General features: G+C 40.1%; 1 long non-coding RNA gene across 1 annotated transcript in view; it reads right to left on the reverse strand.

Annotated features, from left to right (window-relative positions):
• Nucleotides 1-5,227: 5,227 nt before the first annotated feature.
• The window catches only part of LOC130146146 (uncharacterized), a 45,916-nt gene continuing 28,706 nt past the window's right edge, over nt 5,228-22,437 (reverse strand). Inside the window, exons 2-3 of the long non-coding RNA XR_008820774.1 lie at nt 7,670-7,772; nt 5,228-6,523 (exon numbers count right to left, since the gene is read on the reverse strand). This is a non-coding gene — a long non-coding RNA (uncharacterized LOC130146146). The remainder of the gene's footprint in view (nt 6,524-7,669; nt 7,773-22,437) is intronic.

Here is a 22,437-nt window from a genome sequence, read left to right on the forward strand (position 1 = left end):
GACAATGGTCGATATTCTCCATATCCAATAAGAGTGGAAGTACTTATCTTAATTTGTAACAGGACACATTTAAGTTAGCTATCAGGAAAAAAAGTTCCAGCTGGTGCTAAAATAGACCTTCCATTCAAAGTTTTTTAAATTGTAGTATAAGTAAACATCTGTGAGGAATGATCCAGGTCTGAGTCCTCAGCCTGGTAGCACAAGAAGGAACTAGATAATCTGCTCAAGGCAAGTTCCATACAGCTTTTTATACTCTCTGTAACATCAGATTTACCTTCTAAGGCTAGCTTCTAACAGGCTTTACATGGCTTCAAAGGAGAGAGAGGTGATCAGAGAGACTGTGAGTCCACATACTAAAAAAGACAACATACGCCCTCTTGATACTGTCTGTTACGAAGCAGCAGTTGGAGGATTAGGAGAGTCTTGGACAACCTCAAACAATGACTGCCCTGTGGTATCATCACACTAAAGAGGGAAAAATACTGTAATTCTTCCCAGAACAAAGAATAGGAATGAAAAATAGTAATTGACCTTTACCAGTCTACTCTTATGCTCACTCCTGAATTCAAAACAAATCGTCAAGTGCTCATCTAGCTCAGCTTTCAGTGCAGAGAACTACATTTATATACCATTCTATGCTGATGCAGTGGCCTCTTATATGGTACCAACTGTAGTTTGCAGTAAAGGTATTATGTGCACCAGTACACTAAAAAGAGACCCTGTAGCCTAACATAAGATATAAATAACTGAATCTGTGCCCGATGGTCTAGGTCAATAGGCAGCAGCTCCACAGGCTGATCTTACAGCCACCCTCTTCTTTCAGCAGAACATACTGACGCTGGTTGCCTTCACAGGATGTTAAACTTGACAAGATATCACTGATATGATTTGTCTGCTGTAAACGTCCTGTAGCCAAACTGTCCTCTTCTATGTAAATGCTTACTGAAAGAAATGTCTGAAACACTAGATTAAGTGATGATGTAGCACTTCAAAGGCTGGAGAAATCAGACATTTACCAAGTTGTCTGAGTTGGTAAGTAGCAGTTTATTTTTAGTGTCTTCAGAATTGGTGTGAAATGCCTTCCCTGGCTAGCATTTCTGTTCTGACTATACGAGCAGTCAGTTAATATGTTAACATATTGTACTTGCCAAAATAAAATCCTTAAACCACACCCACTGACATTAATGATAGACTGTGGAAAAGTTATTAATAATCTGAGTTCAAGTTCTGCTACCAACTGTCAAATAAAGTGTTACCTACTGAATTCATAATACAACACTGGAGTGAGGGAATTCTCTGCATTTAAAAGATGTATTGATGTAACTATATTAGTTTTCCATTGTGTATTTTATGTCAAACAGCATAAAGTACTATTCTCATTTGTACCATTATTTGCTGTTCTGTCTATTATCCCTGGAGGAAAAGGGACTGTGAACGTCTAGTTATTCTTTCAGCATTTACACTTCAATATGTATAGAATTTTTTTTCCAAGGTCCTCAATTTACATGACCATTTTTCAAGCACTAGCATGTATAAAGCCGATTTTTGGCTTTTTTTCTGTGCTAGTTCGTAAAAAAAGTTTACAGCTTTATTCCCAAGTAAAGCTGGCTGGAATTTTTTTGAGGAATGGCATTTAACTAGAAAATGTGATTTTGTAAAAAAAGAAGAATTGCTGCAGAAATGCACTAGTTACCAAATATTTAGTCAGGAAATTCTGCAGTGGAATGCTTGTCTTCCCCAGCTTGGTCACTGAGAGATGGATCTGAATTTACCACATGCACCACCAGTCCTCAGACACTAGCTTGCTCTGAAGTTCATATTTAATTCTTCTCCAACTCTTGTCCACTGTAAAGACCACTGACCGAAGTGATTGTCATTACAATTCAGAAGTCACTATGGCACTGAAAATTTGTCTTCTGTGCATCAGCTCTTCCATCTTTTCAACTAGGCGTACAACCACTACTCTGTTGGGAACTGGTTATCTGTTTGACCATCTGACAGTGTCAGTAAATGGGATTATTTATAGTTAGCAAAGGACTTCAGCGTTCCTATGATGACTTGGTACATTCCTCTGGAAATAAAGCGTGACATTTAAAGAAATAGCATGTTAGAGTAAGGTTACAATACTTTAAGTCCCCCTCTGTTGCATCAAGAACTTTGTCACTCTGTGTTTGTTGTTTTATAGAAGATATAGGCTAATTAATTGGGTAAAGGCATCCCCTTCATTTTTCTCTGCAATTTACATCTTGTGTCTCTGAGAAACTCCTTTGAGGCAGTGACAGTAGACCCCTAATGCAATTCAAGATACTGAGGCTATTCCAACCCCTATTTTCTTACACTCTTGGAAAATCCACCACTGCCTGTCAGAGAGCTGAAGTGCACCAGTTCCAACAATGCCTTGGGTTTGTTTCTTATGTGAAACAAAACCAAGCAGCCTATTCCATCTCCACAGTACCTGGGGACATTCCAGCTGAAAGAAATCTGTGAAGACACTTGTAAACCAGAACAAACTTAACAGAACATTAGCTAGAACAATGAGGATTTAAAATACTGTAACTCTGCAAAATTTTTCACTACTGAATCACTTTCAGTAGTGCAGGACAGATGCAGTAGGTGAAGGAGAAACCACTGCAAGGAAATGTCAAGCTTGCTAGTTTGGAATGAACCCCTATAGCAGAAGATAATCATGATTTAAAACTCTGCGGCAGCATTCTTCACCTACTGCAATACAGACATTGTTAGTGCTTGTGGATATTGGCAGTTGTTACATGCAATTACTCATATTACTTTATAAAGTGCTTTGTAACTGCACTCTGGTGATTCTGACAGTGTTTTTGTGTCCCTTGGCTGTTTGAGTGTCTCATTGTATAACCTCATGATGTTGTTTTTGGAGCAAAGCTGTAAAACTGCAAAATGCACCAGAAATGTTCATGTACTTAAGGTGACTCTGATGAGTGTGTTTAACTTTCAACACATCCCTCTGAATACAAAACTCAGGTCCCAGCCCTGAATACTCATCCACAGCTGTTATAAATTAATTTATGCCCCTGATGATGGTCAATGCTACAAACTAAAGCATCAGAGAAACAAGTTATTTAATGATTTTCATAGGCTACTTTTAACCTCTCATTGTCATCTTATTTTCATATTTATAAGAACATAGAGTAGATGCAACTTCATCGTAGACCCATTCAAGAGCAGAATATTGGCATTCAAAAGTGAAAAATCATACCACTGGTAATAAAACCCCCATATTGTTAACATAGAACAAGTATTACTTTCACACTTTCAAAGGAATAAAAACATAAAATGTGAATTTGAACAAATGGGCAATAAAATACTTGTGAAAAATGAGTGTATAGGCTATATATATTGCATATGACAAAGAGATGAGAGTATTCTGGTGGATGAAAATCTCCAGGTGTTTCCTAATAGAGAATTAGGGCATTTTTTGAGCTTAAGAATTTTACACTTGACAGATGCCACTTCCTGAACCTTCTGGTAACACTGTAGATGTACTAGGGAACCCCAAGAGGCAACAGTAGATTTTGTTTTCCTTCTTTGCACTTCATGCAGGGTCTTCTAGGTCAGCTGCTTGCTAAAAGCCTCCTCCAGACAGCCTACCAGGTCCAATGTTGTGTACACACAAAATGCAAAAATTATCTGGGGGTGGAACACGCTGTGAAATTGTAAAGAATCATTATAGTTTCAGAGACACCAACTTTGAGCAGCAGATTTTTGGTACAAAAGATTGATTAGTTTAATGGTAATGACTGCTGACACTTGCTACCTAATTAAAACAGTTTTACTATAATTCTTTGCCCTGTGATGAAGATGCACTTTTCTGGAGATTTCATGTTCTAAGAATGGGGGTCTTTGTAAACATTACTGAGTAAAAATAAGGATTGTCATTATTATGCAGTCTATATGCTAGAAGCTCCTGAAAGCATCAAGCTTTTCTCTACTCCACCAATCTGTTACTCTTTCTTGCTAATGTAAATAGATCGTCTGTAGAAGAAAAATCTGTAATTTTTTGGACTTCAGTTTTGCTGGTACAGCAAAAAGACTTACAAGTTTCATCTAAATTAAGGTTTATTTTGATCTCAAATTTGCCCCTCTCTAGCAGAAACATCAGGAGATCAACAGAAGAACGATTTTTCTGTAGTTTTCAGCTGACAGAATATATGTTCTCTAATAAAATATATACAGAGCCCCTACTCTCCTACCACCACTTTCTGCCTTTGAAAGATGGGCGTGCATTCCAGATTTGCCACTTAAACACATTCCTTCATCTTTTCTCCCCCAGTTTTATCACCTTCTCATTTGCTTGTAAGGGGTCCATTTCCTCGCCTCTAGTCAGTCATTTGAGTTTTTATGGGGAGGGCTGCCGGTCAGAACTAATTTTGTTATCAGCTTAGTAAACATAGCAGTCTAGGAATCAAGGAGCAAAAACCACTGAGTTCAGTTGTAATTAAATCAAAGTCACAAAAACATGATCTCTCCAAAACTGTGCTTGGGAATACTGAAAATGCTCACAAACTGTAGGAGTTATAGCAAAGAGAGGGCAGCACTTTTGTGACAGTCATCCTCATAGCTTTCAACAGAATTGCATTCTAGCAATAGGCCAAACCCAGGAAAATGCTGCCTGAGTACATTGAAAATACGATTCCCTCATATTAGTGCGTAAACTGTTAATAATTCAAATAGAAACAGTGGCTGAATAATAAAACTTTACATCGCATCCTCATAATTTCTGAAAGTCTTACGGTAGCTGCATTAAGGAAGCAGGGAGTATGCAGTAAGATCTCTACCCTTTGTAATGTAGATGTCTTTTTAAAGAAGGTGTGATTATATTCTGAATAGGTCAGCCTCTGTGCCTGGCATTTCTTCTCTCTTTCCTATGACCTTTTACTAAGTAAGTGGGGTTTTTGCACTCTTATTGGAACTGTCCATCCATCTGAGGCAGTGAATGTGAGAGGCACAGTTTGACCATATCAGAATTACTGCACTGGGTTATTGCAAAGGCAGTAGCCACCTACTGTGGGTGGAACTGTTTCTTCCTTAACAGCGTGTCTCCAATTCAGGTTTAACTTTACTTTGTCTTCTGTTTGTTCATCCACATTTCTAAAGATTTAAATAAATGTGCAGTCACATTTGTTCATGGAAAGTAACAAATGAATAAAACAGCACTGGACAGATTTGAGTTTCACAATGTATGCCGAAACAGATGTCTTCGTTTGAATGGCTCTGGAAAGAATTATTAATATGGACCTTCTTTGGTTATGAAAGAGACAATTAGGAGCTTTAATCCAATATCTAATATTTCAAAAATGTTATTTTTATTAGATTTCAGCAGCAAAGAATACCATTAGATAGATCACCAGTGTAATAAGCAACATGATGCTGGGTTCCACCCCATTGTGATATTTTAAAAATACAGTCTACCAGTGCCAACCTTCAGATTTCCCATGGGAACATTTATAGGAATACAAAGCTCAACAGGCAGCACTGATGCTGTATTAAGGATTTGTGTCATTTTCACTACAGAATAAACATGCACTATAAAGTGGCATGTAAGATTTTATTAGTAGAGAACTGAAGTTTGGCTTATATGAAGGATTTGATTCTGTTCAACACAGCACAGAGCTATCAAATTTTCAGAATTTTTACTGCTGTACCAAGGCAAAGGAGTGGCAAACATTTAAATCTTTTGTTAATGAACCAGCCTTTAACCCATCGAGAAATAGCTTTAAATATGGTTTATAATCTGTTCAATGAATTTGATAGCTTTAGCTTGGTCCCTACTGGATACTTTTCCATATTTCAAAAACTACTCTGCTTCCTAAATTTGGCACAGCTAGCAATTTTTGGTGATACAAAGCCAAGAACTGAAATCATAGGGTGTTGGAGGTTGGGTTTACGGACTATTGGAGAAGCTGTGAAGAGGAGAATATACAAGGTCTGTCACAGCCATCTGTCCCCACCCAAACAATTTAAGGAACAGAAATGCTAACTGATTTGCTCAAAAGGCGCAGGCCTTTGCAGGCTGCCATATAGGGATGCTAGAACTAATCCTGACCTGAGAATGTGCACTCAAATAATTCAGTGTAAGACCATAGTAAAGCATCATTACAGCAGATAAACAAGATTACATACTCATTCTCTCACCAATAGGTCTAAATGCTTTACAGTTAGTTCTTCATGGGCGTCTGTCATACAACTATGGTGAAGGCAAGGGTTAGGGACCAATACTAGAGTTGTAGTTCAAGAGTTATATAGAAGTCTTACTTCCTAAAGCCATAGATCTAACTGCCAGCAGAGTAAAACACTTCATGACTTTTCTGTGGCTCTTTTGGATCAGTGAGTACTAGAAAATGCTGTAGCTCAGTCTGTGGCAAAGAGCATCAAATACGATGTGGTGTGTGGACAAATCCCGAGAAATCTCCAATGCTGTAGTCCATGCAGCTCCTGTTTGGAACTGTCACTTGAGAAGTTCTCTGGCAGAAGCGTCTCACTTAAGGGGCTGGGATGGAATGAGGACAATGGTTTGAGAGAGCAGATATTACAGTCACTTTAATTACTTCCACCGTTACTTTTCAATGCCTGCAGCACAGTTAGAAACATGGGCCTTAACTAAATTCTTGCAACTCCTAACAGCCCTGGCTCCAGCTCTCATCCTAGTCTCTTGGCTGATGAATACAAGGGATAAATATTTTAAATCTCTTGTTTTCCTGAAATCTGAGTCTAGTGTAATTATAGACAATGACCCATACTCGCTGATCATTTGAATGCAAGTCCTGAGCAATGACCACTGCCACTCAGGTTTCACATTCAGAACACCAGCCACCAAAGACTTTGGCTTTCTGATGGATGGACGGGCGGCCTGGGACTGAGACTGCAGATAGTTTTCTGGAGGACAGAGATAAAAGATATGGGTCCATCATTAGATCTTTAAAAGACTGAAAACTTGAATATGGGCTAGAATCAGCAGACACCTTTGACAGGTGTGGGTGAGTCTAGCCTGTTAAGTACTTAAATTAGGTGAGGGTTTGTGGCACGATGGATTGAAGAATAGAGTTTGTAGCTGGATTCTTTCAACACAGCTACACATTTCTAATGAAGACTGAGGAAAATCTATTCATACGATATCTGCAGCAGGGAGGATTTTCTAGATCAAAGTAGGATTTGATCAGGATGCAAAAAAATATTGAAAACTGGTTTTCTAGGGCTCTTGTGGGCTAGGAAGAGGGCTGAGCTTACTAAGGCTAAATAGCTTATTTAGGACAGAGCAAGTATCATGCAATATAAGACCGGGATTATGCTGGGGTTCAGGCAGGTGCCAAATAGCTCTGAAATGCATCACTGGCCCTGGAAAATACACTATGTTTAAGATGATCACTCTTACTAACAAATTAAGGGCATTGATTGTAAGAGGCATATAGATCACAGGACTACATTTTTACTTAGGACAAAGTTGATATCAGGGTGAGTGTTTGGAATACCGTGTGAGAAGGGCTATATTTATTGACAGAAACTGATGCAAACCATGTAGAAATTCATTCAGAAGGGAATGCTTATAAAGAGATATGAAATACAGTTTTCTTAGACCACTGGTAATGCACCTTTGACGTAACTACCAAACTTGGCATGACAAGTGGCCTAGACTTACCCCAGCTGGTCAAAACTGCCCCTTTACTCCTTTTATTGATTGGTCAATGCTGTCTTCACATATGTACATAAAGAAATGTGATGGCAGTATGTACAGTGCTTTCCTGGAACAGCAACAACAGCAAAACATTAAATCATCTAATCCAGAAAAAGTCAGCCATGGGTTAGATTAGGTCTGCCTTTCCCTTCTTACAGGATTATAGGTTATAACTTCCTCCTCAAAGGCTATACATCATTAATGTTGCAATAATATTATATAAGGATAACAAAAGTAATCTGCCACCATGCACCAATATGCAGATATAATAAAAGACAATATCACTTCTCACAGCTATCTGGCCTGCTAATTATCCTTGAATATGTGTATTAGGCATGTTTCCATTTTGAAATCCCATTCTATATCTGCAAGATTTTTTCTCAATGCACAATAGAAAATCAGCTCTGTGTGCTGGGCTCATAATTATCTGTGTACTTAGGACAACTATAGTTTAGGTCTACTTGCCTGTTGCTTCCCCTCTTGCTTCTATTTAGTTTACATGCAGATTTACTATTTTTCTTCACATGCAAGTTATAGTGCTTCCTGTGCACTGCTGAATGTGTAATGTCCTGCAGGCTGACTGCCGGAGTAAAGATATCTCCCTGGAACATGTCTGGCAAAACCAGCTGGGGCATTTCTAACAGGGAACGGTCTAAAGGCCATGGTCAGAACCAGGCTTCTGGTGGGCTTGGTCCTCTGCAACCTTGCCCTATATCCCACACTGCACACAAACGGAGCTAAATTCTCTTTCCTAAAGGTTAAGGATTTGTGCAAAATAGTACAGACCTAGAAGTAACAGAGTTGGCAGGCCTCCGTAATATGATTTTTTGGTGCAACTGATCTATGGCAAAGATTATCAAACGTTCTGACCCTGCCAGTCACTTCCCAAAGCTCACAAATGGACCAGAGCCATATCATGTATCATTGTAAGTCAAAAGAAGGGAGGCAACACCAGATGTAGCGAATTGAGGTGAAAGAACAATTACAGCCGTTCCCCAAGGAGTTCAGGGCTCCTCTCAAAGTGTCAATGAGAAGCAGATGGATCAATAGGATCAATATCAGCCTCCCCCATGCAGGGAGGGTGCGTTACACAGGTACCTACACACAGATGGGTGTGCAACATATGCATATGATACAGTTCCAGTTTGGGAACTGTACTTGGTCTGGGCCACATGCACTTCATGAAAAGTAACTGTATCCGTCAGGGCAGAGCAGCATGCAACAGTGCTTGCTAGAAACCAGAAAACTGGAGGACGGAGTGAGACTATTTCTTTTTTACATTTCAATTTAGCAAGGAAACACTGTCCATGAGCATGGGAAATTATGTGTGACCATGTGCGTAGCTGCACAAAAAAGCACAGTGAGGAACACAGAAGCACACAGAAGCCACTTGCAATCTGGTCTAGAAAGACAGGGTTCAACTACACCTACAAGGATTTAGACTCTTGGTCACAGTATCCAGCAGGAAAGAGTATGCAAGGACTGAGTTGTGGTTTCAAGCGAGTAAGTATGTTGTTATTTAAATGGAAGAAGCTTCCTACATCCAAAGTGAAACTTTCCAGGTCCCATTTAAAACTAAATACAATCAACAAATTAGTAACATTAGATTAAGATTTTGCTCTGTTCTCCATTTCAAACTATGTGCATAATTAGTATACGCTTTAGGTATGGGGAGTACAGGTAGTTTCTGGTCTCTATTTTGCAGATATTAAATAGTTCTAAGAAGGACATCGATTTATATTGGTATGATAGATGCAGCTCCTAATGAAACTTGTACATATTATACACTAGTGAAGTATTTATATTAAGTGTATATTTTAACCTCCTCAGATTTCCTCCTCGATTTTTTTCAGAAGAGTACATTGCACTCAGCACTTTACAGCAAAGTTATAGTTCAGTAGACAAAACCTTCAATGTGGAGGTAAGAATTCAAAAGCGAGGTAAGCTTTAAGAACATCTTTTCAACAGTTGAAAGCTGTTTCTTGAAAATTTCTAGAATATGTAGCTATGTTTTCTCCTAATCTCCATTTTCCCTTGCCTGATGCTTGACTCCAAAGGGAGTTGTGGGTGTTTGGTGTTCCAGGAAAGAGCAACTGACAGGCTCTTGACTTTTGTAGCAAGAAAACAAATTGAATGAACTATTTTGAACCACTTGAATGCTTTTAAAGTGTCAATCTGTAGAAAAAACCCCATACATTAAAAAATGGTGTTGTGTTTATTTCAAAACTGTGCACACATTTTGGATGACCTTAATAATCTACCAGTGAATTAAGCAATTAAGTTCTTAGGAGTGACCCTCTTTTTCAGAGTCAGGCTAGTCAAACTTTTCAAATCAAACCCAGTAAAGCAAACAAAGCAAAAAAAGTATTAAAAGATATCCTTAGCTTGAAGCTTATGTTTAAGCACTTTCCTGAATAAAATGAACCTAAAGACGTGCTTGAGGCCTTTCTTGGAATAGGACTTACTTCACACTATGGAATCATGGTAAAAGGGCAGAGATATACAAAAAGACACAGATAAATTTCTGCATTATTTAAATTAATGTAATAACCATATCACTGCTTTAGCAGCATTGAACATTTCACCATGTTTCAGACTGTCATTTCATGAGTTTTCTAAGCAAATAATTGCATCTCTTTTCTTCATGCCCATCAGCTTATAAAGATGCCGTGCCTTTATGAATTTAAAAAGAAAGTAATGCACTGAAAGGAAAAACAAATATGCTGTATTCCACACAGAACCTCATCCATTTCTACTATAAAACAAATAAGAACTTTATGGTAAGCTGAAAGGAAGAGAAAGTGAAGGTATAGTGGAGAACTTGTACTTGTGCCCCATGAGAAGAGCAGAGCAGAGCCAGTGATGATGACTGGGGTCAGGAGATCACCAGACAGATCCATGGTGATGAGACAGGTCCAAGGTGGAGCTGGGAAGTCATGTCAGCAAGTACTGGTAGCACCAGAGGTCCCTGGCCAGGCACAGACATGGTCACAGCACAGCTCGGGTGAGTACCATGGTCCAGGGCCTGAATTTAAATGCAGTTAAATGCAGCTCCTCAGCAAAGTAGGGGAGGGCCATGTGGAGGTTTCTGAGGGCTGTTTCCCAGCAGGCTGATGCAGGTCACAGAGCCCAGGAGTGGGAGCTGGTCCTCACATGGGCAGCCAGACTCCTGCCTGCAGGAGAGGCTGCTGAGCTTGTGGGGCATTCAAGTTCCTTTCTGGATGGATAAGGATGGCTTGATGCCAAGGGGTGAGATTCACTGAACTACACCAGATGCTTCATCTAATCAAAAGGAAATTCCAATGACTGCATGAATGACTGAAATCTTGCAGAGTAGGCATCTCTCTGCAGCTCTGAATTAAAACTACTATATAAAATTGGGACTCATAGCTGGTCCCACATCATCTCTTCCTGGAACAACCCACTTATGTTACTTCATAGCATGGTGGTGGTGGTCCAATCTATCTCATATCAAATTCTGCCTCACATCCTGATATTTCTTATTTCTTCTGCTTAAAATGGAGGCTATATCCCAATGGTGTCATTACTGCTGGTTTAGCAGCACATGCAGTCTAACTCTGGATTCTTGGACCTTGCAGTTTTGGTTGAAGTTCTTCCATTTAGACTGAAGAGAGATGGTAGACCATCCTTTCACCTCTACTGCCTTTCTGATGGCCCAGGAGATAACAGCACAAGGTTTGAACCCCAGCAAGACAGCCTTCTGAGTGAGGGGCAAACATAAATGAACATCTGTGTGTCCCCTTCTAAAGCAAGAGCAACTGCATAAAAGGTGGTCACCACCATCATGAGTTTAGTTTGAAAAATCAAAAAGCAAGCAAATTTGCCTTGTCAAAAGAGACAGTCCAGTGACAGGGGCTGGCAAATCAAAAAGAACAAAGGCACCTAACTCTGAGCTGCAGAAAATGGTGAATTCCAGTCAGCAGCTTAGCTGCTCTCTTTACTGAAGAAGTCCAGCAAAACGCAATCAGATGGGTGAATTCCTCAGTGATTTAAATCTTGTGCAGTGTCCCTGACCCAGTGGCTTCCCTTCAAGCCTAAATCTTTCACACAACTTTTAGATTGGATGTCATTATAAGAACAGTGAAAAAGAAACCTCTTCATGTTACAAACAACTGCTAGGAAAAAAAGAGACAATAAATGTTTGGTAATTAATGATTCATGATGAAGCCAGCCTAACGAATGTATGAGTGTATGAAGTGGGACAATAGCAGAAAGGCTTTGGTTGGCCACTTAAAACAAAAGACAACACACTCCCAAATGCAGGAGCTCACTGGAGAACATCCAAGATGGGCAATACTACTGCTGTCAAAAGAGCAGAATGAAAGGAGTCAGACACAGCTGGTGGAAATCCACAGTAAAATTTCTTGAGGATAATTTTTAATTATATTATGATGGTCACAAGAGAGAGGCCGAAGTCCTGTCCTGATAGAAATTGATTACCCTCCACAAGGTGTCCCTAGGAGAGGCTCCAAACGGAGCCAATGTTTCCAAAAGACAGTCTGGCTTCTAGCATAGCAGGTTAGCAATGTCCTGTCTTTCTAGCAGTGCAAAAGCCAATCTAATCAGGTGTGAAGCATTTGATGTATGGGAAAATTAACCAGCATCTAGAGAGAAAACCTGGCACAAGATGAAGAAACCTGGCAGCTGAGACAATAGCCCTGGCAAAATTTACAGGAGTTTCATTCCAATTTTGTTGAAGGTAATTCTTTTCTGCTTTCTATTCTGTGTAGCCTTTCTTTTATTTTCATTCTAGGCTGTAAATCCAAATAAGTAAGCAAACTAGCCTACTGTGTGCCAAGACACCAATCTGCAGGAAAGCACAAAAAGAACTTCCCATTTATTTCTCTCTAAACTCTTTGTTTTAAAACATGCTCCTAAAACTAATGTTACAAGCATCTTCTTACGGAATAAAAATGAGTTAAAATATCTGAAAGTATATGAATTGCAAACTAAAGGCAAAGTAAAGTCTTGCCATAATCGGTAGGTGGTCTCACAAAACAATGGAAAATAGTATTATTTTTTAATAAAGCACTTAGCTAACATCAGTGTATTGCAGGCTGGAGGAAAGTTGCTGATGGAGTCTGGCAGCTTTTTCATAGAATTATTTGTCTAGACAAAGAATGTATGCAATGTTTTGTTTCAAAACAAAACCAAAACCAAAACCAAGTATCCACACTTAAGATTTATCTAGCACAGTGTTTCACCCAAAGACACTCTTTTAGCTCTTTCTGAAGATCATCCTTTTCTGGCAGTCCTTGGATTTCTTCTGCCTTCTTCCTTGAAATGTCTGTTGCTCTCTCTTTTTTTTCATTTGGTTTTGTTTTGTTTTGTTTCTTTTTCCTTTTTCCTGTCTGCATACAGCTCCTTCAGGAAAAAGGAAAAGAAATTGTACCCATCTTTCTCTCATCCCAAATTCTTCTCATACATTTCAGCTTCCTGCACGTGGCTAGACTTTTGTGAAAGGGTTCCTATTGTTGTATTTACTTTTCTCACAAAAATGTAATTACACTATACCTGACTGACTGGTGCCTGCACCATAGCTTACCCTTACTGATATTTTCATATAACTCCTAGAATAACAAGACACATTTAGAAAAAATAACTGTTTCTTCATTGCAAAGCTGACCTAGACCAAGGCACTCAGTGATGAGCAGTTTAGTTTTCCTAACACACAACTGAACATCCAGGCTGTAGACTGGCTTGATTTGTATCCATGTATTTTCCTCCTATAACAATGTGGTAACCTGCACTAGTAATTAACATCTTCAGCAGGATGGTTAGAGCTTCAATAGCATCATTTTTCACCCTGTGCTCTAGAAGAAGCTGATGTCCTTTCTACAAAAGCAATAATATCAACTCCAAACTTAATTTGCTCAGGTATGGCTATTACAAAAAGAGAATTGTGTTGTACTGTATTGATCCTACAGTGGCAGCAATTACAGCAGCTGGAGCAGCTGCCTCTGCATGTGGTAGATGTGCATCCACATGTGCACATCATCAGCTTCTATTACAGAGGAAATGCGGTGGCATATTTATGTATATATATTGAAGATGTACAATAATTTGAAGTAGCTTGCTTGTCACTGGGGTATATGCATGCCACTATCGCTGGGCAATTCTAGTACAAGAATGCCAAGGCATGGATCCAGCATGGGGCAAAAGTGCACAGAGGCAGATAAATACGTGGTAGACAAAAGATGTGGAACAGATGGGAGGATATTCCAGTAGAGACCCTTTACAATGAGCATAGCTCTTGTATAAACTGAGTGCTGAGAAAGCCAAGTATATTGTAATCTCAGCCATTTCTCTATTCATAAGCTGGGAAAAAAATTGAGGCAGGACAATTAACAGTGTGATGATACCACAACATCATTTTGACTAGTAGACAGCAATAAGAAACTATTCAAAACTGCTGTAAGACAATTTTCATGAAGTTGTGTCAACAGCTGGCTTTGATCCTCTTGCACATTGGCATGTGAATACACAAGGATATGTGCACCTACTCACAAGCCAGGGACTACTGACATCTGGAAGCAAACTCTTCCAGAGCACTACAAGTCAGTGGCTAACAAATTCTATACTGACAAGCAAATTGTCAATATTGAGGTAACAGGGGTTTGAAGACAAGTATTGATGTGATTTAATTATGAATGATGAATTTAGCTCACTTTCCCCAAATTAAGAAACAAATTAGTAAACATCTTACTGCTGGGGCTAGGTTCAAAGGCAGGAAATAAGAACTAAGCAAATTTCCTTTACTTACTGTACAGTCATGGGCATGAAGATGTGTGATGTTCTGATGGGGCAAAATGATTCTGTGCTGCTTCAGTATGCATTGCCGTTAGACTATGTGCTTGCAATGATTTGAAGAAGCTTTTTCACAACTTACACATTTTCACTGATGTCATGGAATCCTTCTGCTGTTTCCGCTCCTCCTGATTCTGATACCCAGATCTGTGGTCTGAACTTCATCCAAATCACGGAATATTTTTGTGAATCTTTCATTTCTTTCTGGCTGGACTACTATTCCCTTACATTATTCGCTGAGACAGAATGTCCTACCAAAGGTACAGCCTTTTCTTCCACAGAAGAAAGAAAATTTCCTCCTTAAACTCTTCGTCTTGACAAAGGCAGAACTGATTATTTTTTTTTCCTTCAGTGTGCCTCTATTTCAGCCCTGTGCAGCAACCTTCTCGGAGACCACCCTACAAAGAAGCCTGGCAGATACAATTCATTTAAAAGATACTGGGACCTGCTGCATTTGGTGGGGCTGGGTGTCAGGACAATGAGCCTAAGTCTGTTACACTGGTTACATTAATTTTAGTTATTTCAGACTTGGGATGCTTCATGAAGTGTTAAATAAGCTGGAGAACCCTGATCAGGTCAGGCAGCAATTTCCAAGGCCTTTAATAAGAAACTATACAGCCACACTGTGAATGAATGGCTGAGAAAAACATTTCATATAGAAAGCTATAGGAACAGCAGTAGGGAGTCTGCAAGAATCTCAGAAATCCTGAATTTAACCTGTAGGAAAAGTCCTGAGATTTGACAGCCAGAAGAAAAGACATTTTGTGGTGAAAAGAAATAGGGCATTGAACCAGCATATGGGGCTTGTGGGTAATAATGCCTTCTCTTGCTTGTGCTCTGTATCCTGGACAATGTCCTGAAATACAGTTATTGTGTTACCAACAGAAAGTGCCAAGGGCCCCTGAAGGGATTTTTTCACTTGATATTGCCACTGGGATTTACAAGTCAACCCCTTATCCCTCCTGCACAAGCAAACCCAAATTCCAAGCATATATAAGCCCAATTTTAAGGAGCTCGTACCTTACAGGTACAATCCAAGGAAGATTCCAAGAGAAGCACAAAAGGAAGTCATAAATGAACAAACCTTCCTTTCTTTCAGATTTCAACTTCAAATACATTTCTTTAACCATTATTTTCCTTGCTTATGAGTTTTATTTCCTGCATCATCCTTTCTACTCCTTTCTCTCCTAAGACTAGATGGGAATCTGTAGCATACCTCAACAAAAGACAGTAAAATTACGTCATACATAAGGTTGGTGTGAAACTGTTTTAAAACTCTACACACACCTACAACTACTTAATTAACATAAATTATACTGTATTTCTGACTACAATGTCTATCCTAAATCTAGTAACAATAACAACATATCTTCATAACTGCATTCATGGGAAGGTCATTGTGTTAAGCCTATACCACACAGTGAAGCTCACCAACAAGGGAGGGAGTAAGTGTCAGTAAAATACCTTTTATGAAAGAAGTCAAAAGAAGCAAACACAAAAGTATAGGGTTGTTTTTTTGTTTTGCTTTGTTTTGTTTAAATTTTCTGGGGAGTCAGGAAACTCCTGACATTTGAAACCTTGCTTTCAGAATAATTGGAAGTATCATTGAGGTAAAATGAAACTGTAGCTCCATGAAAGCCTAAATGTGTCGTCTGTATAAAGCTGAGTATTGCTACATCCTCGGTGGAGAAGGCTGCTGGATAGCACAACCATTCCCCATTTCTAGGATGGGTGTTGTATACAGCGACATGGGCAGGACATGGAAAGAGAAAGAAGGCGGTGGTGTTCCCCTTCTTGATTTTTCACCTGGATTGTTTCAACCTAAAGCTGTCCTCTATGCATATTACGTGTTTGATATTTTTGTCAAGTGCAGTTCCTTCAGACACTTGCAGAGCCCCAGGGGAGACAGGAAGCATCTCAGAGCCCCTGTCTTTGCCACACTCCTGCAACAAGGGTACACCAGGGCAGGCCAAAGAGGGGCATGCAGCTCCAAAGAGCTGAGGAATTATGTGTAAGGAAGCTTGGGCTTACACTGGGTTTATGCTCTCCAGTCCCCTGCTGTGAGAGCTCCAGAGTGATTTTTAAGAGCTGCTTCATGGGAATTGTGTTGTCATGGCTGGAGTCAAGGTATGCAGTGCTCATCTGTTTGAAGAAACAACGGGGGAGAAATCTCTAGTTGATGAAGGCCTTAAGAGAGTTTCTTTTGACTCTTCCTAGGCTTTTTAGAACTGAGAAATCAAGCTTAATTGGAATTTAAAGACGTTATATGGTAGAAATGACCCATGACACTTGATAGTTGAATCTGAATCAAAAGGACAAAACAAGTCATTTATAGGAAATATTTCAAAGGGCATTTAAATATCTTTAAAGATTTTCTATAGGATCCCTCGGTTCTTCAGGTCATTATTCAGAATTCATAAATAATATTGTAATGCCCATTAGAAGATAGGACAAAAAGTGTTTTCCATGGAGTTGCAAAAGCTTATGTACTTTTACATCCAAGTATATTCTTAGCGTCAATAAAATGTTGCAAAATGCCCTTTAGTTAAATTGCATATACAAAATACAGACAAAAAGAGAAAACAGCTGAATTTATTAATTTTCTTTTTCTTCATTATCTTTATCATGGAAGTTGTGGGCAAAAAGATCATATGAGGTTAAAGTAGCCTGACTTCCTTGATACTTACTAGTTTCTCTTCCCATGTATAAACTATCTTTTAAACTATAAACAAGCAACTTAATAATAATAATAATAATAATAATTTTTTATTATTATTATTTTAAGCCAGCTAGGCAATTTCTGGCCAGTAGTCTAAACACAGAAAACTGTTCTCTAAACTCAGAAATAGCCACACAAAGTACAGTCATGGTCCGCAACTTACATCAGACTTCAGCTGACAAAACTCACTTTCAAAACGATTAAACAATCATTACAGCCTCCAAGAGGTACTGACAAAAAGGTAAAAAAAAAAAAAAAAAAAAAAAAAAGCAAGCATCTCCACTGTGGATTATTTCATACATTCTGTCAGTCCACTACATATTGTATGTCCTTCACAGATTATGACTGATCCATGACAGTCCTGAGACGGCCATTGCAGTTGTAGTATTATGGCTTTAAATGTAATATCAGACATCACCATGAGAAAAGAATACCCCCAGGAGTCGAGGACAGAAGGTAATACAGTGGCTCTTTCAGTGGTGTGGGAGACATGGCAAACTGCTGCATAGCTGAACAGTTCCCCTTTGTTCTCTGTTCAGCTATGGATCCAATTTCTCTGAATTGGGCTTATTACAATAAATATAGATGCACAACATGATTATTTATGGGAAGAAAACAGACAAAAGAAGTTGAGTTGCTGGTACCTAAAACCTCATTTTCCGAGCTTCTCCCCTTGAGGCCCTTTTCAATTGTTGCACCATTGTATTCTCATTGTTGCTCAATGATACAAGCCTAAGCTGTTCATCAATTTACCCACGCCCCCAATCTCTTTCTCTCTCATGTGCGCTTCCTCTCTCTTCCCATGTTAATAGTTCCCCTGAAATCCTATCACTTTGCTGGAGGATTGATGTAAGTCTCCAGCAATTAACATAATTACAAGCCTGATTATCTTCTAATTGCATTATGAGTATTTGGTTATTCACTACACAAATTAGAGAAAATTAAAGAGGAGCAAGATCCTGTGGTGTGGGTGGTATGCTTTCTAAACTGTTATGAGCATCTGAATGCTGTGAGATAACAAGAAGGTGAAGACGTTTTATATTCCTATTGGCTCACAGTTGTTCTTGTCATTGTGCAATTTTTTTCCTTCTTTCAACGGTGTTTCATGTCACTGAAAGATGCAGTACTATTTCCTTTGTTCGTGCCGGTTGACTGACAACACACTGTAAACTAAAGTAAACGCTGTATTTTTCTATATAGGTTTGGTAGAATAAAATTATAGAAATTTGAACAAAAGGCACCTAGAGGATAGGCTTCTGTACTACTGAGAAACATCAATAATTCAAATAAATTATTAAGGGATATTGTTTGTGGTGACACGAGAACATAACAGTAAACAAACATCAAGAATTCGAAGTTTTGTCTGTCTCTTTCTGGTGTTTTTTGAGGTTACTGCATTATTACTTAAATAAGCAGGGATAAGTTAAATTAATGAGTAATTACTAGAGGGCAGTTTTAAACCTGAATAGCACTTTGGTGGGGCATAACCAATATAGGACAGGAGTCACTTTACTGGCAGCAATGCCAGCAATGAAGAGGAGTGCTTGAAATGTACAGAACGGAAATCCATAGAGAGAAAATTAAGTAACTAGAAACATTTGAAAATTGTATTTTTAGAAGGAAATATATGGAATTTGCCCAAAATATGGACAGAAAAACTTGTGACAAGGAAAGGAGCAAAGACTTACAGAAAGGATTGTAGCTTCTGCTGTTGCTAGGGTTGAAGGCTAAGACTGCTGCTGGAAAACCAGCCATCTCGTGCCTCATGCAGAACCAACCACCCTGTTACATACACCAGACGGCCAGTGAGGTAGGAAGTGAGGAAGTTTGTTCAAAGCAAACCAGCTGAACTCCTCCAAGCTGTGCTGTGAACACCCTTTGCTGCCTTCCACCCTAAGTAACTGTTGACTCTTCTTGCATTTTGGGATAACTCAGTACCTGTCTTGTTATGAGCCACATCCTGCTAATGTCCTTCATGGGAGCCTTTTTCATTTTACAGACATGTTTTAATAGAAGTTGACCTGCCAAGAATCACAGTCACAGAATGGTCAGGGTTGGAAGGGGCCTCTGGAGATCATCTAGTCTGACCCCCTGCTAAAGCAGGTTCACCTACAGCAGGTTGCACAGGATCACATCCAGGTGGGTTTTGAATGTCTCCAGAGAAGACGACTCCACAGCCTCTCTTGGCAGCCTGTGCCAGGGCTCTGTCACTCTCAAAGAAGTTCCTCCTCATATTCAGAAGGAACTGCCTGTGCTGCAGTTTGTGCCTGTTGCCCCTTGTCCTGTCACTGGGCACCACTGAAAAGAGCCTGGCCCCACCCTTCTGACACTTGCCCTTAAGATATTTGTATGCGTTGATAAGGTCCCCTCTCAGTCTTCTCTTCTCCAGGCTGAACAGGCCCAGCTCTCTCAGCCTTTCCCCCTAAGGACTTTCTCCAGTCCCCTCATCATCTATGTAGCCCTCCGCTGGACCCGCTCCAGTAGTTCCCTGTTTCTGTTGAACTGGGGAGCCCAGGGCTGGACACAGCACTACACATGTGGCCTCACCAGGGCAGAGGAGAGGCGGAGGATCACCTCCCTCCACCTGCTGACCACACTCCTCCTGATGCACCCCAGGATCCCATTTGCCTTCTGGGCCACCAGGACACACTGCTGGCTCATGGCCAGCTTGCTGTCCCCCAGGGCTCCCAGGCCCTTCTCCACAGAACTGCCTTCCAGCGGGTCTGCCCCCAGCCTGTGCTGGTGTGTGGGGCTGTTCCTCCCCAGGTGCAGGATGTTACACTTCCCTGTTGAACTTCATTAAGTTCTTCTCCACACAACTCCATAGGCTGTCCAGGTCTCGTTGAATGGCCGTACAGCCTGCTGGTGTGTCAGCCACTCCTCCCAGTTCTGTATCATCAGCAAAGCTGCTGAGGGCACACTGTCCCTTCATCCAGGTCACTGATGAACAAGTTGAACAGAACTGGACCCAGTACCGACCCCTGGGGAACATCGCTAGCGACAGGCCTCCAGCTAGACTCTGTGCTGCTGATCACAACCCTCTGAGCTCTGCTATTCAGCCAGTTCTCAACCCACCTCACTGCCTACTCATCTAACCCACACTGCCTGAGGTTACCTATGAGGATGTTATGGGACACAGTGTCAAAAGCCTTGATGAGGTCAAAGTAGACAACACCCACTGCTCTCCCTTCATTTACCCAGCCAGTCATTCCATCACAGAAGGCTATCAGATTGGTCAAGTTTGATTTCCCCTTGGTTAACCCATGTTGACTACTCCTGATAACCTTCTTTTCCTTCACATGCTTCAAAATGACTTCCAGGATGAGCTGTTCCATCACCTTTCCAGGGATGGAGCTGAAGATGACTGACCTGTAGTTTCCTGGGTCCTCTCCTTCTTGCTCTTTTTGAAGACTGGAGTGACACTGGCTTTCCTCCAGTCCTCAGGCACCTCTCCTGTTCTCCATGACCTTTCAAAGATGATGGAGAATGGCTTAGCAATAACATCTGCCAGATCCCTCAGCACTCAGGAGTATATCCCATTGGGACCCATGGATTTGTGTCAAGTTTGCTTAAGTGATCTCTAACCTGATCCTCCTCGACCAAGGGAAATCGCCTTTCTCCAGACTTCTGCTCCTGCCTCCAGGATCTGGGATTCCTGAGGGCTGGCCTTGGAAGTAAATACTTAACCAAAGAAGGCATTCGGTAACTCTGTATCCTTCACCACAAAGGCACCCACCTCATTCAGCAGCAGGCCCACATTTTCCCTCGTCGTCCTTTTCCTACTGATGTACTTGAAGAAGCCCTTCCTTGTTGTCCTTAACATCCCTTGCCAGATTTAATTCCAAATGGACCTTAGCCTTCTCCACTGCATCCCTGCATGTTATGACAATGTTCAAAACTGGTGTCCCGGAATAAATTTACAGAATACAGCAACAGTCTAAAATCAGTGAATATAACTTTGACTTCTTTACCAAGGGAGCTTTAGTCCCCTCCCAGTCTTAAGATTTCCCGTTAGTGCAAATGGCCCCCAGCCACATGGGAAAAAAAATGATGACATTTGCTCATTTCAAAAGGGCCAGCAAACAGCCTTTGGTCAGGAATTTTGCCTTCAGACCTCGGAACTGGATAGTGTGGAATTCAAATATGTGACATAGGGCTTTGCAGCTGTAACATATCCACTATGGAAAACCATTTCCACTCACATAATTTCCTTGTGCTTGCCTAGTGCTTTCAGCTGCATTTTCCTCCAGGTCTGTTTGGAGACTTAGAAGCTAATGAACATAACTTTCTCAAGCAAGTAAAATGTATACTGCAAAACTTACTGCTATTTGCATTTGAAGAGAAAGTGTAGCTGCAATCTCTTCCCTGTGATCTCCTTACATATGGTTTGCTGTCTAGAATATTCCCAAAGACCTTCCATCAAAAAATTCAGTAATAATACTCCCTGTCTCCAAACACCTCCTATTGCTTGAGCCGGTAGTTGCTAAAGTAGAAACGTGGATCCTATATAGCAATACTTAAATAGGCTTACTTTTGGTGGGTGAGGTATCCACTCTAAATGTCCTAAAGGGCATCCATGGGAACAGGCTGTACACTCAAACTGAAATGATGAAACCAAAACATAGTCATTCTTTTTTCTGCTCTTTTCAATATTACATCCCTTCTTTAGCACTCTGGTCCTAATAGTAAAGGAGGTTGCAATATCTCAAAGAGTTTTTTATTTACCTCGTATCTTACAGCAAAGTGAATTTCAAGCTGTGTATACAACTTCTGATGAGTTCTCTAGCCTTGTCTCCCATTCAATACTGTAATTCACAACTGAAGAAACATGCTACTTCTCATTACAGAGGACCAAAGGGAGTACCATTATTTTACACCAATACAACAGCACACATTTTGAAGAAATGGCAGCAAATCTCTTGAATTTTACAGGCAGTAAGGCCCATTCCAGGCCTTCTGCTGGACAAGATAAAACTACTGCAGACTAAAGCAAGGCAACATTCAAGTATCAAAGTCTCCTATGCATGATTCAACCAGCCTTGTTACTACTTATATGTCCCAAAGTTTCCCTTAAAACAAAATGAGATCTGTCTTACCCAAATTCCTCTTTTCATACCTCCTTAGTATGGGCAGGAAATGAATGCCATTTTTCCATATTCTCTAGGACATAAAAGTACATCTTGCT

The sequence above is a fragment of the Falco biarmicus genome, chromosome 3 (assembly GCF_023638135.1).
Source record: "Falco biarmicus isolate bFalBia1 chromosome 3, bFalBia1.pri, whole genome shotgun sequence".
Classification (NCBI taxonomy): Eukaryota; Metazoa; Chordata; class Aves; order Falconiformes; family Falconidae; genus Falco; species Falco biarmicus.